This window comes from Enoplosus armatus, chromosome 9, assembly GCF_043641665.1.
Source record: "Enoplosus armatus isolate fEnoArm2 chromosome 9, fEnoArm2.hap1, whole genome shotgun sequence".
Classification (NCBI taxonomy): domain Eukaryota; kingdom Metazoa; phylum Chordata; class Actinopteri; order Centrarchiformes; family Enoplosidae; genus Enoplosus; species Enoplosus armatus.
Window position 1 is genome coordinate 1,950,226 of NC_092188.1, and position 17,269 is coordinate 1,967,494.

Below are 17,269 nucleotides of genomic sequence, written 5' to 3' on the forward strand. Positions count from 1 at the left end.
AAATCAGCATCAATAATGAATACGATAAAACAAATGTAAGTGTTAATAAGTGTTAATATTTGTCTGATTTTGCATGTGATACTATTGAAATGCAACAAAAGTCAAATCAATGCACATACACACATCACACTGCAGCATGTGGACTGTGAGTTTCTGGAAGCAGCAGGTATATACCGCCCCCTACAGGACAGACGGTGTTTCAGGCAGTTCAGCCCGATTTTAGACTAATGTCTCCCTCTAGCGGCTGTTTGGTTTTACTACAACAAACTTCATCACAAGACATAATCAAATGATTAGTCTTTATTATCTTTATTATTTATACCTCCATCACTTATTACCACAACAATACAACTACTGCCACCATTTTAACGTTTACTTCATGTTGTCATTTAGTCCTGAAACATGCTTCAGACTCAAAACACCATGAAATATCTGTATAATATGACTTTGGGACTTTTTCTCTACTGATTCATGAAGGATGAAGACTTTTCTCCTCCTCTCTAATGTCGTTTCTCTCTGAAAGCTTCCGTCCATCAGCACTAAAGGAAGTCGGCACCGAGCCGAAGGACCCCGAGCACGAACACGAACAAACGAGACCACGTCATCCTTGAGGGGACAAACCAGGTGAGTGAGCGCACAAGATGAATGTGATCACACTAATAAAAGCAACCAGATGAAAACGTGTAAATGAAGGGCTCAAAAAAAAAATCTCCCCAAACAAAAATGTACCAAAATAAACATCTCTGCTACTTAAAAAATATTACACTATTATATATACACAACAAAACAATAAAACACCTATAAAACACACAAAATTACAGCCAGACGTCTCCTAATGTTCATAATCAACAGAACCAGACATATATATGATATATACAGCACACACTCCACCCACTAGCTTACATCATGCAGGTTTAACATTGCACTGTGAACATTGTATTGATCAGTACGTTCATTATAAACATAACCATCTGATTTGTACACTGTAAAGACTAACTTGTGTGTAGGTGCATGTGTCTGTTCGTCCTGGGGGAGGGACCCCTCCTCTGTTGCTCTCCTTGACTTTACATCACGTTTCTTTTCCTTGCATGAACTCATTGTTTGTCTTGTTTCTTGTCCCTGTGAAGCACCATGTGAACTTTGTTCAAGTTCTGAACAATTAAATGTAAATGTAAAACAGGGTTTTTGCAGAATCGTCACACCTGGATGTTGCAGCTCAGCCAGTCATGAACTTGACTCCATGATTATAAGCTCTGAATGTGACAACTGAACATTTACAGTTGACCTGACATAAATATGACAAACTGATATAATTACATACAGTTCAGGAAAAAAAGGCTAGCTGCTTTCATTAATGTGATTATGAGATTCTACAGTGCAGTTGGGGTTTGATAACTTCTTCTTTTTGCTGTTGTAGGTTTGCTTTTAATCCACAAGAGAGAGCTAAAACACATCTGGAGCAGCAGCCACAGTCTCCTCACTACTATAGGCGCTGCACTTTCAGGTGTATCCGCTGTATTATCTCATTGCTCGGCCTCCTTTTTTTCTGTGACTCAGAGACTTGAGGGCTGACTCTGTGTGTAACAAAGCTTTCTGAAAACACGATCCACAGCCGTACGTCGTTCCACAGCTTGTCAACCCAACGAGAGTGGATTTCTGTTTGACCCCGTCTCCATCTCCCAGAAGAACTGGCATTAGCCGAGTCTGATTGCAGAGAACCTGACGGCCCGTCTCTAACCTGGACACCAAGGATCCTCCTGGCCTTCCCCGTTAATCCGCTCTGTGACTCTGCTCTCCTGATTGCCACAATTTAGCCCTAATTGAGGGGTACGGGCTGAAGAGGAGTGGGGGCGTTTGTTGGCTCCGTTGCCATGGACACTGAGCGTTGCTAGGCAGCCGGCAGGATGCTGTGGAAGCGGAGTGCAGCGGGTCGCTGCGGAGAGAGGGATGTGCACCCACTCACCTCTCTCACACACAGACCAACACACTCTGCAGCTGATGGGGGGGGGGGCCGCGCAGAGAGAGGACAGAGGTATATCTGCTGTGAACAAACACAGCAACGTTATCAAACGACCAATAATTATTCAATGCTGCAACTTCAGAGCTGCTCTACAGAAACATTTCAGATGAGAATTAAGGCGACTCTGAGTCAGAAAACTGTCCCATCCTCACTCACAGAGATGCTGTAGATTCACCTTGTGACTGTACGTTCTCTCACTGATGAAGTCACGGCAGGAAATCTGTGGGAGTGAGAGTGAGATTCCTGTTCAGAGAAAGCAGGAAAGGTCTGTTTCCTCCAACATGCCTTCGTCTTCAGGGTTACAGACCTTAAAATGAAGCAATGTCTACCTGCAACCCCTCGTCACATGTTGCATATGTCAGTGATTTGTTGGTAGTTCTACCAACGAGTGATGTTTTTCCTTCTCAAATGGTTTTGTTTGAATCTGAAGAGGGAAAATAATCCAGTTCTTCATGAGAAACAAGCACAGATGAGAGAGAAACAAATATATGAATTTGTGTAGCAGAAGTATATTTTGTCCTGTAAATCATCTTGCAGCCTTATGATTATAGCACAAAGGCTGCAGGTTGGGTACATTTTCAGGTTGTGTGCAGTTTACTGCAGCTATGAGAGTGCAGTTTCTGTGAATTTACATTTTTGTATTTTAAAGTTGCATTATTTGTTTTAGTTTCTGGCCTCTAGGGGTCAGAAGGACACCCACCCCTGACATATTATCACCTTATGAAGTAGCTGTGTTAATGCATCAGTGAACAGTTGCTGCTGCTGTAAGTCCAGTATTCTCTCCCTGTTAGCTCTGTTTCCTCCACCTCCTGAGGGAAATATCTGACTCTTTAGCTGCTATTTGCTCCACTATGTTCAGCAGCCGGTCTCTGACTGTGTCTGTCTGCTGTCTGCGGTGGCGTACAGCAACTTTATCAGAGCTTGTTTGGTTGGAAACATCTGTCTGCTGCTGCTGGAAACACTGAGCCTGAACCGGGCAGGAAATGTGTCCGAAAAACAAAACTATAAAGATACAGATACGCGTCAGACCAAGCAGCAAGTGAGGAAGACTCAGTCTTTCAGAAATCCTGAACAATGATGTTAAACTTTTACGGACAGAGAGAAATCTGAACAGTGGAGAAAAGTGAAAGCACAGAGAAAAGAGGAGATCTGGCTGAAAGTTCTTTAGCATTTTACACTTTGTGGTTCAAAAAGGACCTCACGAAAACAGTAAAGCCTCCAAAATCAGCGCCTGACAAGCAATAAGAAAGAGGAAAGAGGGAAACAAACAAGCAGGCGAGAGGATTAGGCTCGAGACATAAGAGAGAGAGAGCAGGAAAGGAAAACGTGAGAAGTGAAGGTGGCTAAAAGATGAAGAACGACGAGGAGAGACAGAGAAAGGACAGAAGATAAGAGCTATAGAAGAGTGGAGGGATGAGAGGGTGGAGAAACAAGACAAGTCCAGATTTCTGTTATTTTTAATCTCGGTTAAGTTTATACTTTTGATTTGGCAGAAGTTTTAAAATGCGGCTTCTTTGGTTTGCAGTGACAGGAGCGAGAGGAGAGCTGCGAACAAGAATAAACATCAACAGAAACAGAAAGGGGGCTGCATGAAAACAAGACATTAAGCATGTAGATCACCTTTTCCATTCCTTTACTTTCATCCGCCTGTCCTCTCTATTTCTGTCTCTGCAGCTTCTCTTCATAGTTTTCGTCTCTCACATGGTCCTAAACTTGGAGTCACATCTGAACCTTCTGGGCTGTTTTAATCCACGAATGGATCCACATGTCACATACATGTACATACATACATACGCTGCGTTGCTTCTCTTCTGTTTTCTCCTTGTTAAATAAACACATCAGTGACAACATGGATTGCAGATCTTGTGAGGACACTCCAGAGGATCAATCCTACTGATTTTGGTGATCCATTGACTTTTCCTCTAGCGCCACCAGCAGGTTGACATTTTTAGCACAAAGCGAAATGGATGGATTGCCATGACATTTGCCTCAGCTGTGCTGAAGATGAAGCTTTGTTACTTATATTAATCTGAAAGCACAGGTTACACCTCGTAGTAAGAATCAAAGAATAGCTTTCTTCTTAAAGTTTGCTCTCGGGCCTCTCAGGGCTACTAGCACGGGTTTGCATGTTTAGTCCTGGATAAGAGCATTAGCAAAACGGCTGAAATGAAAATGTAAAATAGAAACTGTACGATAAGGAACGCGAGAAGAGCATTGTGTTTGACACAGTGACGCCGTCTGGTTGCAAAAACAAGATGAACAGAAGTCTTTAGGGTTTAATAAGTTAAGCCATAATGTGGCCGATGGATAAACCCGCTGCCAGATGAGTCTTTGCGCTCTTTCCATTAAAAGGTCATTCTATCACAAAGACTTAAAGTGTGATGTTTCGGTCAGGAAGCGGAATCACACTCACTCGCGTGTCTTCACAGTGTCCAAATGAAAACACTAATCTAGCAGCTGGACACTCGCAGAGCCGGTCCCAAATGGTGAGGTCGCGGCCCTCGTGTGAACCGCCAACAGGGAGTCCTGGGTCACGGCTTAAGTCTCAGATTTGGGTAAATAAATGTGCCTCAAGGTCTGCGTGTGTGGAGAAGCAGGACGGCTCATGAGTTTTGATCGTGATTTAGACCATTTGAGATGAAATATTGCATTATTTTTTAAGCGCTTTGAGGATTTCACCTTATGGAAGTTGGATGTGCATATGCTCATGCAGCAGGGGGATGTCTGAAGCCAGTAGTCCGCGTGCACACACATTCGTTTAAACAGATGGATGTACAAAATACTCTTCAACAAAGTCTTATTTTACAGCAGCTCAAACAAACACATTCACTCCGTAAAAATTAAACAGTGAACGGACCTACTAACAAGTGTGTATGTATCAGATGACTCAGACGCAGACTTTAAGCACGATTATGACGATGAGATTGACCTCAAAGTAGTGCACAGATCTGAGAGATCACATGAAGCATATAGCACTTCTGCAATTATGGTAAGTCTTATTCAAAGTCCAGATGAAATGAAAAATCCCCTTTTAACCCTTTTAGATCACATCCCCAGTCATATTGTGCACCTGTCTAATAATTTATGACACAAATATATGTAAAAAAAAAAGAATTCTTTGTATTCTTACATTAAAATCCAATCATGTTTTCTTCCTGTAAAACAAAATATAACTTAAATACACTAAGCTTGAACCAACCAATAACATCATGACATCCAGTGTCAAATAATTATGTTTCATTATTATTTTATTTCTTCTGTCTCTGTTTATTACCCACCCCAACAGGAAGTGTCATGGCACACTACAGCCATGTTAGCGGCTCTGTGAGGCTGTACTGAGGCACAGCGGGGCTTTGAGCTAAATGCTAACGCCAACATGCTAACATACTGATGTTTAGCAGGTACGATGTTTAATGTTAGCGTGCTGACATTTGCTAATTAGCACTAAACACCCAGTACAGCTTGTGGGAATGTCATTAAAACAATTAAACATTTTGTTAGATGAAAAGAGTCGAATCACCAAACAAACTATCGGGAGGGGGACACGCAGGCCTCGACCAAACCTCACGGCGCTTCATGCAGTATTTGTCGAGACATTTCACTTACAACCACAGATGTTAACCTCGTAGTAGTGCTGGAAGAAAGATCAGGGGATCACGAAAGTCATCAGGACACATCATCTGAGAACTACGATCGTCTGTAGACAATTTAATGGAAATCCATCCAATAGTTGTTGAGATACTTTCGTTTGAACAAAAGAGGTGTACCGACGGACCGCAGTGAGCATCCTTTGTGCGACACCGCTAGCTCGGATGATAAAATGACAGTTTAATGTTACCTGTGCATCCTTTCTCTTCGAACAGCACATGGTTTATTATGATTTTAAGCAGCACTCTTCCAAAAAAGACTTACTGTGCGACCTCAACAACAGCCACAGTGTTTGGTTGATCATTTAAGGTTGAACTTTTGGAGTCACAGCACAAACATGGAGCAGCTCTCAGTATCCTTCACATCAGCAAATCATTCAAAATGCATCTCCACGTGATTGCATAACAGCGGGGTAATTTTTGCAGTGTTCTCCAGCCACCGCGACCTCACGCCCTCCCGAACACATTAGCAATCTTCCAGAGTGTTGTGAGCTGAATATTCAGGCTGAAAGACAACAGCGGGGTTATTGAGCTCTTGTTTATATCTGCGAACTCTCTGCTAAATACGACCAGCTGAGCCTGTTGTTCATCCCAGAGCTGCAGTCTGCACAAACATGAGCTCAAGTAATAAAAGCACCATGTAGATATGTTTAGTGAGAGAAATATTATTAGTATGTGGATGCCTGAACATTACACCATGTGTGATAGTTGACACTATGGCTGTTAACGTGCTGCTCCAACAGCCTCCACTCTTCTGGTTTCAGGCTTTCCATCAGATTTTGAAACCTGGCTGCAGGGCTTTGCTCCCACTAGAGCATCAGTGAGGTCCCACACTGATGTTGGGTGATCAGGTCTGGATGGGACTGAGGGCTCTCGGCAGGCCAGTTCCACAGGCCAGTTCTTTATGGATCTGGTGTCGGGCTCTTTCTTTGACTTCACATCAAAGTATTTGACATATATGAAAGAACACATCAAGTGGCTCTTCATCTTGGAAAATGATTCTGACATTAAAGCCATGCCTGGAACCCAGTGAGCTGCTAAATGCTTCAGCATTGCTTCAACAGGGGGCGCCAAACTGTAGTTATTGATCGGGCTGAATGAAAAGTCCTGCTGATATCTGATATCGATTTGAACCAAAAAAAAAAAAAAGACCTATTTGTGTCACTGCAGCGGGATCTGCGCTCTGTAATAATTATACTATAGTCTGAATAGCAGCGGGATCAGTAGATCTGAGTGTCCTGCCCTGGACAGGGTCTCTGTTTCCTGTTTTATTTTTACTCCTAACTCTGGCCGGGCTGTTTGTTGTCATTTTTCCCGCGGTATTTCCCTGACCCCGGGGCCAAGCGGCTGACCGCTGGACTACCCAGCTGTACGAGCGGGACGGCGTGAGAGGAAGGCAGCGGGACGTCCATCAGACTGCTGCAGTTCTCCGCACATCATATAAGCCTCTTATGTAAAGCAGAAAACACTGTGTAATCTCTCTGTGTGTCACTGCCTCTCTCTGTGTCTGAGCTGGTGTCAACACCACTACTACTACTACTACTACTACTACTAGTTACTTCATTACTCTCAGTTCTCCCTCGTTCTTCATCTACTCCATTAACAAATCATTAAGACATATTTAAGTATAATGTTTTCCCTTCTCTCCCTCAGCAGGTCAGGTTCAAACACAGCACTTATTGATAAGGTGTGGTCAGAAAAAGCCCCCTGCCTCACCTTGACGGCTACACCCACAGTTAACAGTGCACCCAAAACAAACACGGTGATTTAAGCCCGAACGTGCAGAGTCAAAGAGTCCTTGTGATGTTGGAGAAGTTGCAGCTGTAAAATGTTTGAGTATCATTCCATGAGTCAGCTGTCTGTTCCCTGCTGTGTGCTGCCGCTTCCATGTGTTGTATTACCTCACTGGTGACAGGTCGGTCCAGACTGAGCGGCTCATTCCCTCTGAGAGACGACCACACGTCACGTTCAGGCAAAGGTTGTGTGTTTTATTAGGATTCTCGACTTTAAACCCTTCAAACTGTTGTCTGAAGTACCATGCGTTCTGGTTTGCTGTATTACCTTTCAGTACACACGCCACATCCCTGATGCCACTCGTGTTATCTTTCATTTCCTCTGTTAGGGCTGACCTGAGGTCAAACCCTGCGCAGGGCCCCCGAAACAGCTGCACATAACGTATGTGTGCAGCCGAGTACAAGCCGACAGGTTGGCAGTGGTGGAAAGCAACTATTTACTCGCCGACTGTACTTAAAAGTATTTTCTTTTTCTGCCACTCCTACTGGAGTGACTAAATCAGTGATTCTCAACCTTTCTGGCTTGTGGCCTTTGGAGGGGCCCGACCCTCAGTTTGGGAACCACAGGACTAAAAGTGGCTCCACCTCGAGCAGCTACAACAGTAAAATGCTGCTTGCACTCGGTTGCATCAGTATTAACAATCTCATAATGTCATATATAATAATATATCAATCACAGACATTTATCTTCAGAACAAGAACTTCTTTTCATTTTAATGATAACACCTCTGTTCTGAGTTTGAATCCCGGGCCTTTACCTGTCATGGAGTATTTTTAGATTGTTGTATAAGTACTTTTATTGAAGTAAATCTAAGTACTTCTTCCACCACTGCAAGTTGGACTGTGTACTCGCTGGCCGGTCTAAACTGTTTAACTCACCATGTGTGAAAGTTTCAACTGAGTTCAGCAACATTTTACTGTAAATGAGTGAAATATCTCAATATTTTATGATAAAGAATGATATTATTTATTGATTCAGTATTTATTTTTGTATATATCTGAAAATACAGTTGCCCACTTTATTTGTTTACCTTCATTCGGTCTCCACATGTTATTGTTTTATTTATCTGTTAGTTTATTTGTTGTATTTCTTGTATGAGATGTGTTAAAATTAAGTCGCCTAATATTTGATTGGTCCATTAATGTTAAGTGACTAAACCAACTCCTCCACTACTTTCACTTCTGAGCCAAAATAACAACAACAACAAACATCTCATGCACGAGCCGTATGACTTTAAATCTCCCAGCCAGGCCACTTCCTCCACGCTGACGTAACGTGACGTGGCCTCACGCGCATACAGTAGAAAGTGGGAATAGTGAAAAGGTATAAAATAGACCCCGCGCGTCCTCTGCGCGCGCTCCTTCTCAAAACTCCCAACGTGCGCTCGTGCGAAAGTAAATGTCTGTACATGTGTCGCCACCGCGCCTCACGCGCCACACTGTATCTGTCACTGTACGTCACCGTTCACCTCACTGTAAACATCGTGTTCCTCCGCCGTGAGCAGATAAAGTAGGGCGTTTGAACCCCAGTGAAGAAACAGCCGAGGCCGCCACATTTTCCTTTACAGCATGAAGCATCTGTGTCTAATAAAGAGAATAAATATTAATTAGATAAATGTGAATGAATGTCAGATCGGGACTCAGCTTAGTTGCTATCATCCTCTGCTGTACAGTTTAAATATCTTCTCTAAGGCTCTACATGACGGCATCCAGTCCTTCGTGGTTTTTGTATTTAAATTTCTAAACCTGTTTTATTTAAATCATTTTTACAAATGCTGAACGACATGTTGAGATTGTTGTCGGCTCTGATTTCAGCTGGTTCATATTAATAAAACAGTCAAAGTGAAGTCGCTGCTCCCGAAACATGACAGGCGGAGGGATATCAACTCTTAACGCATGATGTCGCCATCAGCCCTTCCTACTTCACAGCTCACCTTCCACCAACTCCGCGCGGGCGATCTGATTGGTCGGAGCGGCGCGGACAGCTCACGCCCATTGGCCGCGCTCCTGTCAATCATAGAGCGCTGCCACAGGATAGATTAGGCACCATTTGCCATAACTAAATAGTTACCTTGTGCATCAAGTAGGAAGGGTTTTTTTAATTGGTAGCCCACCGCGGTCGGCGGAGAGTTACAGCTCGTCTGCGTGAAAACCCGCCTGAACGTGTTGAATGCAACAAAGTGACGCGGTTGAATCCCCCCGTCTCATCAAACAGATGTGGATACACTGCTCCGGTAAGTCGCTCTTCGCCAGCTTGTGTCCGCATTTCACCGTTTGCCTCATCTGTCGCGTCTTCCTGTGTGCGCGGTCCGTCCTGACAGCCGGTGTTGTGGTTTGTGGGAACTCCGGCGAGGCTCCCTGAAAAGCCTCATCCTGCCTCTGCGTGTTGTGTCAAGGACACGCGGTGCTTCGTGTACTTTGCTAAGTTAACATCGGTGTTACAGCTGAAGCTCTATTTTCACTGCCTGTCTGCGCGGTTCCCTCCCGCAGACCTCCTGTAAATAACCGCCCGCCGCCGGTGGGTTTGAGCCGTGTGCGCAACAGTAATAACACTCCATTAGGAGCTGTCAGGGACGATTTACGACAAGTGTCAGCCTGCTTTTGACACGATTCCTCTTCATTTCTGCAAATGGATTTCATCTCTGAGAAACGCACGTTTAGTTTATTGGCAACTTTTATCGCGCCATCAATTTCGTTTACGCGTTAAATGACAGGTTTACTTTGCGGTGAAGTGGGCCGATAAAGAGACCGAACGCTGCCTCTGCCTCAAGACAAACTGTAGTGATTTGGTGTAATTGTGTTCCTTTTATAAAAGAAACATATTGGATGCTTTTCCTCATATCCTTGAAGCTATTGTGTCTGTCGAATAATTTTATGTCTCTTTCATGAGCCCATTTCCGACAATTGTGCTCTCATTGCTGTGCGTAATTGCTTTCCTCCCGGGAGAGAGTGCCATCAAACTTCTAATTTCCTCCTCCAACCCGGAAACCATTTTGCTCGTGGAAGCAGCCGTGTAATGATGGCATCAATAAAACCGAATAAAACTCCCGTCAAGTTAACTCTGAGATTCTTTGGGATGATAAATGTCCTCTCTGTCAGTTTCTCCACATCCGGCTTTGGTTTGGCAGGATCTCAGGGAGGCAGGTGACCGGGATTAGAGGGCAACAAGACAATGAGAATATGTGTCTGGAGAGAAGACTCTCATGTCAGGAGGCAGGAGGAACTGTTATCTGTGACATCATTATCCAGTGCAGCAGGGGGACGTGCTGCGACGTGGACAGATGAGTGTTTCAGCGGCGCCTGCAGGTAAAGTCCAAGTTGCCAAAAAGGTGTCACAAGAACCCGAGGGAGACAGTCCAGATAAGGGTGCTGAGCGTTGCTGGTGAGCGTCCCAGCAGTCACAGGAGAGCAGATTAGTGGTTCTTTGTGAGTCTTTGGCAGAAGGACGCAGTCGCCTCAGAGGCTCAATGCAACCACAGATGAGTGTTTGTCCAGATAAGACAGGTTGTGCAGAGGTGCAGGGGTGAACTGGCTGATGGGATGGACAACAAACCGGGGAGTCTCCGTTTTGGCTGGGTGGTTTCATGGTTCAGGAGAAGGTTGCAGGTTTGAGTCCCAAAAATATACCTTAACACACAAACATGTCGTGCATCCTGCTGCTGAATCTCTGAGTGCAAGTAGAGCTGCAAATACCCAAACTGTAAATATTCATCGAAGAATTAACTAATTATGATTCAAGACTCCTGTGTTGAGATAAACCAGGCTGACTCACAAAGTGATGCTGCGTCCCAGGAACTAACAAATTAGAGGTCTGAAGAGAAACCGCAACTGTCTCCTGGATTCAGAACATCGTCCAGAGACAACGAGACTTGCCAGCATCAGATCTTTTCCTTCCCTCATCTTTCTGCTTTGCTTTGGTTTAAAGCTCAAAATCTTCAAACCGGTGCCCGTTTGAAGCGACCAGCGCTTAAAAGTTGCACTAACCCCACTGGTTAAACTCCGGCTTCACAATAAACACTGGTGAGTTTTGTCAGATTTCACCATGGAGACGGGTTCATGTCGCGTTCGTTCGTTCTGTCTGAGGTGTGAGCGAGCGTGGGTTTTGGCTGACAAACAAAAAACATAAACGCTCTGTTGTTTCTGATGTTGTCAAGATGTCAAAGCTAATGGGATCTCTGACCCCCCCCCCTCCTCCGCCCCCTTACACACACACAGCACCTTATCTCCCCCTACCTCTCACTGTGAGATGTGACCATGCCGACTCTCTTACTGAAGGCCTTTTATCACCGTCACCATCTCCCTCGGCTCAGGAGGAGATGTTGATCGTGGACCTCGGTTTAAGATCCGATCCCCGTCTCCTTACGTTACGTTCATGCAGCAGAGTCTCTCCCTCTCTTAAGTCTCCGGAGGACTCGCCTCTTCACTCATGTACTCGCACAGGGACACAATCCATAAATTGAACAAAATATTGTAACTGGACTTGTTCAGTGAAAAGGGGCTTAAGCTGCAGATAAGTTATGGGCTCAGCTCCAGTAATGGGCTTTTGTGTCCCTGAGAACCGTGACTGCAGGCGAGGCTGTACGCCGCTCTCATCGACAGAGTAAAGCTCCCTGCCAGGACAAAACTTAAGGAGACAGTTTTTATAGTGAAAATAATCTTGGAATTAATTCTCCTGAACATCCATCCAAATTCCCAGAGTCAGAGTCTGTGAGGAAAACTGTTTTTCTTTTTTCTTTTTTTGGTTTTCCTCGCTGAAGCTCAGCCATGTGCTCCATTGTGTGCTCTGTTGGCTACAGTCAAAACACAGTGGGGGGAAAGAAAAAACTCAGCCCCTCCTCTCCTTCCCTGCTTCTGTTAATTTGAGGAAGTACAATCATTCTCTCCTGCCACAGCTTCCTGCTGAATTGCAAACACAGGCAGTCGGCCGTCGCTCTCTCCAGACATTACAGAGAGCGTCAGAGTCTGTCAGAGGCACGATGAAGTGACCGAGGGAGCCTCTGAGATCTTTGACCATGTGTGCCTGATGTACTGAAGTCAGCTAACTGTCTATTATTTTCATTATTGATTAATCTGCTGATTTATTTTTTTTTTTAGAAAAAAATTGTGAAATGTCCAAGGAAGCCTCTTTACGTGTCTTGTTTCGTCTGGCCAACAGTGGATATGTATATATATATATATATATATATATATGACACACAATATGCAGATTGGATATTAGTTTCAGATTTGATTAGTCCTTAAACGATGAATCTACAAATGTGTTGCCAATTGATTATTCCTTGGAGTCATTTATCAAACTAAACTGCTGAAATATTTTTTGTTTTAAATGACTGTAAATTGAACATCTTATTTTTAAGACGTCAGTTTGGACTGTGGGAACACGTGATGGACATGTTCACTATTTTCAGTGCTACCAAACAGAAACAGCAGCCCTCAATGTTGCTGCTGGCTGTGTGAAAGCTGAGACTCTGTAGAGTAGAGATGGTCTGTGGGGGATAGAATAAGGTCCAATCCATGCGTTTGAATTAAACTAAAGAGCAAGTGAGCAGCGACACATTAATTCCCTGACAGATTTTCCAGAGCTCTCCATTAGTCAAGACCCTCCAGACTTTCACAGCGGAACACGGGACTGTAATTTTAACTGGGGTCTAATTTTCACTAATCAATTTGTTTGCTGGCTGATTATTGATGGGCTTTAATCACCGGTGAGGCCCAGGCTGACGTTAGCACACTGTGGGAGCCGGAGGTTTATTTTATATTCTATCGCGAAGGAAACCGGACAGAAAGGGAGGAAGAAAGCTGGTGAGGTTTAGTGCTGAATAGAGGTGAGCTGAGCTGCTGTAGCCACCGTGGCGCGGAGGGCGAATCTCCTGCCACCTCATTGATTTGGCTGCTTACCTTTTCAACTCGGCCTCGGCCTCGTACAATAGAGCGGCCTTAGCGGACATGTGTTTTCCGTGTGCTCGCCTGCAGCTGACCCATGCTCTCGTCCCACGACGGTAAAAAAAAACAAATCCTTCTTGTAAGTCGGGTTAGACGAGCATGCCCCCGTCACTGCTGTCAAACTGAAAGCCTCGCGCCACAAGAGGTGCCCCTTTTCAAACGCACGGAGCATTTCAGCAGAAAGGAGCAATTACTACCTGCTCTGGTCGTGTTGCTTTCATGGCCTCTTTTGTGTGCTGATTCCAGGGCAGATTTTGTCCACGGCTGTTCCCACGCTGAGCGAGGAGAACAGGAAGAACTCAGCCGCGCAGCAGGCCTCTGCCTTCTGCTATTATGGCTATGATTCAATCAGCGCAGGGCAGCGCTTTACCCCAGCACATTGAAAGAGGGAAAGAAATGTCCTCACTCCATCTCCGTTAATGGAACTTAAAGCCAAAGGTGTTTTTGTGCAAAGAGGAGACCATCAGCCACTTAATGTGGGAAGTAGCAGCAGCAAGCCTCACCTCACAATCCACTCTCCCCCTGCTGCGCTTGCAAAATGGCCTCCCTCCCGTCTGTGCTTGCAGGGTGGAGGAACCAGACCGGGCGAGATTCTGCACTCCTGGTGCTGATCATCACACCGACTGTTTGTTTCCTTTGGCCTGAACCGGAGTGGGAAAGTTCAGCGTGTTACAGTTTGGGATTTGATTCATTTTCTATCTCGCATGCCCAAATTAGCAGCGAAGCAGTTGCTCACGTGCGGCAGTGTAGTGAGACATGTTTTAATGGCAGAGTGGGTGGATGGGCACTAAATGCTGCTTCAGCCAGAAATGAACTTGTTCTCTTCGAGTCATTCTCAAAGTGAGTTGACAGCGAAGATTGAAATATATGTTTTAATGGAATTTCTTGCTCTTTTCCAAGGTCAAGAATTAACTTTAAGCTCAATTAATTAATAGTTTGGAAAATAGGTGTTTTGTCAAATGAAGAAACCAAACAATCAGCGTTTCTATCTTCTTATGATTATGAACTGAATCTCTTTAGGATTTTTAACTCATTCAAAATAAACAATTAGACGACGACGTGTGCTCTGGGATCATGTTTTCTGACATTTTAGACACTAAACAGTAAATCGATTAATGAAAAAAAAAAAAGCTATAGAGCAGATAATGAAAATAATAATCAGTCGAAGGCATGGATGAATGGACGTGATTGTTTTTAGCTACAACACACTCACCAAGCGGGAGCAAATATTGCTAATTATTGGAAGGAAACTTAACGCTCATTGAGAAACGTCGTCTCGCCAGGCTACAACCTCTTTTGGCAGTTTTAAGAAATCAGAGGGGCTGAAATGCATTTGATTCCTGTGTTTCTGGCCAAGTATGAACCTGCTGTGATTTCCCATCTTTTATTTCCACCCCAGCTGGGAACACTTGAAGAATTGAACTGAATCTGAGCATCCACCCCGTCCAGTCTGTGTTTAGCTCTCGGACCCTTTTTATGTGCGAGGCTAAAAAAAAAAGCTCCATTAACTGCCGACATCCACGCCAGTCTACCGTGGAACTGTATGAAACGAGATACTCGAGCTGGTTTGGGGTTGTTTCCTGTTGGTATATCACATTGCTTGGAAGAGGACGTGGAGCCGTATCATCGCGGTCTCGGTGAAGTCATTGGGTTTTGAACGCCATCAAAACCAGCAATTCATAGACTTTTCAGCACCACGTTTTCCACTATTTGGTGACATTTTATTGACCAAACATTAGATTTCTTTAATTGACTAACCGAGAAAACAATCTGCAGGTTAATTGTTAATGAAAATAATTAGTTAAGGCACCTAGCAGTACATGCATGGTGTAATTGTTTCCTCGGTGTAGCCCGTTTGGCGCTATTTGCCAGCGTGTCCTCCCTGCTCTGACCCCCGGGGCCGAAGCGAGGGATTAGGGTCCAGAGGAGCCGAGGCTGCAGGGCAACAAACCGCCTTACTTACACAGGACTAATCCCTGTCCTCCAGCAAGCTCTTAATTGAGCCATCATCAGCTGCTGATCTACGGGTTAAACATCAATTAAGGTAATGAGCACATAGAGAGGAGGGAAGAGGGGGGGGGGGGGTCTTCAGTCCGGAGGGCAGGGAGGTGAAGCAGACCCACCCCGAGGAGGAGGACTGAAGTGTGTGTGCTTCTGTGAAGTGGAGTGTTGATGATCAAACAGCCCGATGCCGGTTTGTTGTTAGTGTAGCTGTGTTTGTGTTGGACGGGCTGCAGTCTGGGTGAGCTCCTCAGCTGCTGCCGGACAGGCTGGAGGCTCGCTGACCTTCTGTCGGACAAATCACAATTTTCTAGCTGATGTTGAACCTTCATATGTGTTATCTTTGCTGTTTTACCTCCTTCTTGATCGGGTACTAATTCTATTAGCAGAGAAATGTAATGAGATCTGTGACATCTCCATAGAAATACATCTAAATGTTTTGGTCGTTTCTGTCACAAAGCAGTTTTTCACTTTAAGGATTAGGGCTGCAACTATAAGCTTAGTTTTCTATTCATTTGTTAATTGTTTAGTCAATTTAAAAAATGCCAATGAAAAGTTTTCTGTCCACCTTGTTTTCTTTCAACACTACTCGTCATTCAAGCTGGACTTGTTCCAGGCAGTGATTCAATAATTGTATTTATTAGGTTTTATTAGATAGTGATGATGACACAGTGATTTCACAAATCTGTTTTAATCATAATCACCAGAATCTGTTGGTGACTTTGTGATTTTGACATCTTAAATATTGTTTGAACATTCTTCTTCTGCAGTTCAATGAGACGTCAGTACGAACCAAATTATTCAACATTATATTCTGATCCTGTTGTCAGTGTTGTCAAATCAATATCAATACTTTCTGAGGATGTTTGTCGTATTCATTTGGTCATGAAATCTTTTTTTACATACGGATCTAAACATTCGCTGCCTGGTAGTTTTTCCCTTCTTCGTCTGCAGCCCAGACGCGATGTGTTTTATGTTTGAAATAAAGAGATGAAGAAGAACTGCAGGTAGCAGCGTCTCTGTGGTTGAAGAGACAAAAGAAAACAGCACCAATTACAGAATCCTAAACGTCATCAAAAGAAAATCCAGAATCCGCCCACACTGTTAGATTGACAGGTGATCTCTGGAAGTGCAGCGTAGCAGCGATGAGTGCCGGATGGAGACAAAATCTTGCAGATTACCACTGGAAATTTCATTTTTAAGCATACTTATCCTGCCAAAAGCTTTTGAGGAAATTAATGATTAAGTCTTAAAAGCATTTTGTGCAAACAGATCACATTTGTCTGCGAGGAGGGATGTGTTTCAGAATGTCATCTGTCTCCCGGGAGTTGTTAAGTTGGTTTGTTTAAATAACAGTGAAGGAGTAAAGGGATTCGTCAGACAGCCTCTGGTATGTTTTTCTTGTGATGGCAGGAGCCACCATTTGATAAAAACGTCCTAATTATTTTAGATGATCATTAGAGATTCTCCTTTGGGTTTTTTTTGATGCTGCAATACACTGAAATTTATCTTTCTGCTTGTCTTCATTTGACTCTAGTGAATTCAGAGAAATTGTTGTATCAGTATCTGAGGGGTCAATAAAATGTCTGCACATATCCGTTATCCATGTTAAATTCATCATCCAATATTTAACAAACACAGATGATTCAATCGTTAAATGCATAAGTATTTCATAAGCAGAGCTCTTAAGATGACTCAGATTTAATAGAATCCCAAAATGTGCCTCACTTTCATGTCAGCACTCGTTCTTTTTATTGCTCTTCATCATCTCGTTCAAACAGCAGCCAGATTTCTCTTCAGAAATAAACTTCTTTCAAGTTAGAGCTCCGTTATTGATGGAATTATTCTGGGATGGGATCTGATTG

General features: G+C 43.8%; 1 protein-coding gene across 1 annotated transcript in view; it reads left to right on the forward strand.

Annotated features, from left to right (window-relative positions):
* The first annotated feature begins 9,573 nt into the window (after positions 1-9,573).
* The window catches only part of mef2d (myocyte enhancer factor 2d), an 81,909-nt gene continuing 74,213 nt past the window's right edge, over positions 9,574-17,269 (forward strand). The window contains exon 1 of the mRNA XM_070911349.1: positions 9,574-9,694. The gene's annotated coding sequence lies outside the window, so the exon portion shown is untranslated. The remainder of the gene's footprint in view (positions 9,695-17,269) is intronic.